Here is a 2,206-nt window from a genome sequence, read left to right on the forward strand (position 1 = left end):
ATTTGACAGATAGAGCTAGACAGTGAGAGAGAGAGACAGAGAGAAAGGTCTTCCTTCTGTTGGTTCACTCCCCAAATGGCCGCCACAGCCAGTGCTGTGCCTATGTGAAGCCAGGAGCCAGGTGCTTCCTCCTGGTCTCCCATGGGGTGCAGGGGCCCAAGCACTTGGGCCATCCTCCACTGCACTTCGGGCCACAGCAGAGAGCTGGCCTGGAAGAGGAGCAGCCAGAACTAGAACCCAGCGCCCATATAGAATGCTGGTGCCACAGGCGGAGGATTAACCAAGTGAGCCATGGTGCCGGCCCCGGAAATTAAGTCTTGAGTAGAGCCCTCATGAATGTCCTTATAAAAGAATTTGAGGAAGTTGGTTTGCTCCCTCTGCCGTGTGAAGACAGCATTTTCCCCTCTTACCGTATGAGGACACAGCAACAAGATGCCACCTTTGAAGCAGAGACTGGGACCTCACCAGAGGTGGAAACTGCTGACTCCCTGCTGTTTGACCTTCCAGCTTCCAGAACTGCAAGAAATAGGTTTCTCTTTTGTATAAATTGTCCAATCTGAGGTGGATTTTTGTTGTTGTTCTAACAGCTTGAATGGTATACTTTTCCTTTCTAAAGGAAAAATCAGACTATCAATATAATATTTTATAGTGGAACATGAAGAATGTTGAGTTTATTGTTTTTACTCTATTACCCTTCCCTTCACTACCTTCTTTTCCCTTCCCTTGCTTCATTCCCTGCTTCCCTCCCCCAACTTGGGTTATCCTGACCAACAGCTGTTTATTAAAAACATATGCCAGCTACCTACAAGGTATGGGTAATCTCTGTTTATTTCTCGAACTGATTTTCATTGCATATGAAGGGGAAATGGAGGATTAAGAAGAGTAGACAATGAAGAACAAAGTGGGCAGTACATTCATTCAGTTAAGTGGGTGAGGATTTCAATTCTGCTTGCTCCATTCCTTCCATGCTTTCCTCACAGAGTGGAATCTGAACTCAACACACATTTCCACCCCCTCGACAGATCTTTCTGGTGTTCCCTGGGAAGACTCTGAGCCACAGACTGTTTTGAAGGTTCAGTTAATCTTTACTGAGCTAAAATCTGGATTCTGGCTTCCTGTCCATCTGCCAGCAGCCATCAGGTAAGCCGGGATGTGTGCCTACTAGCATGGGCAGGAGCTGTTGAGAAAGAAGCAGCAGTTAGATAGGGTACTGTTTCTCCTGAGAGTCTACCGCTCTGTGCTCCACAAGGCTCCTGGCCCCACTCAGCTGCTCCCAGCCTGACAAGGCACACAGACAAGGTTAAGCAGGTTTTGTCCTATATAGGATTCATGTGTTCTGTGGAGGCTGCATGCTCACGCTTCCTAAGAGTGCAGCTTACATCAAGCCTTTCCAACATGGTGCAAATCAGCTAAAGTTTGCTCAGAGCCTTCAGTCAGTCTGTTGCTAAGGAATGAACTGGGCACTACTCTGTCGAGGTTATAAAAGTTCTGAATTCTTTATGGGCTCATAAAGATTCCACATACAAATTCTTGGAGATTAATCCTGATTGGCCTATTCCATAGAATTAGCAGAAGAAATTCTGACACACAGTGGGTCACTAAACCAGTCTGCAAGCCCAGGAAGATACATAGGCTGATAGCTGCAGACCACAAGAATAGTGGCCTTGGAAAGGGCCACAAGTTCCCCCACATTCTCTGTGGTTCTCACTGTGTAGCCTGGAGAAGGCACAACTGCACCATTACTGCTAATTATTGCTAATAGAAGCAATGTTTGTAAAAGTTATACCAAATAAACACCACAGGACAGGCATGTCTGCTTAAAGGAGTTATCGATAAAGCTAGTCTGCAGATAATTTTTTGTATTTTTTCAGGCAGAGTGGATAGTGAGAGAGAGAGAGATAGAGAGAAAGGTCTTCCTTTTTGCTGTTGGTTCACCCTCCAATGGCTACTGTGGCCAGCGCGCTGCGGCTGGCTCCGCGCTGATCCGAAGCCAGGAGCCAGGTACTTCTCCTGATCTCCCATAGGGTGCAGGGCCCAAGCACTTGGGCCATCCTCCACTGCACTCCCAGGCCACAGCAGAGAGCTGGCCTGGAAGAGGGGCAACCGGGACAGAATACGGCGCCCCGACCGGGACTAGAACCTGGTGTGCCGGCGCCGCAGGTGGAGGATTAGCCTATTGAGCTGCGGCACCGGCCTGCAGATAATT

The 2,206-nt window shown here is 48.1% G+C and overlaps 1 pseudogene; it reads left to right on the forward strand.

Annotated features, from left to right (window-relative positions):
- Positions 1-1,150: 1,150 nt before the first annotated feature.
- LOC133762963 (large ribosomal subunit protein eL15-like) lies at positions 1,151-1,759 on the forward strand (annotated as a pseudogene).
- The last annotated feature ends 447 nt before the right edge of the window (positions 1,760-2,206 follow it).

This window comes from Lepus europaeus, chromosome 1, assembly GCF_033115175.1.
Source record: "Lepus europaeus isolate LE1 chromosome 1, mLepTim1.pri, whole genome shotgun sequence".
In the NCBI taxonomy this organism is placed as follows: domain Eukaryota; kingdom Metazoa; phylum Chordata; class Mammalia; order Lagomorpha; family Leporidae; genus Lepus; species Lepus europaeus.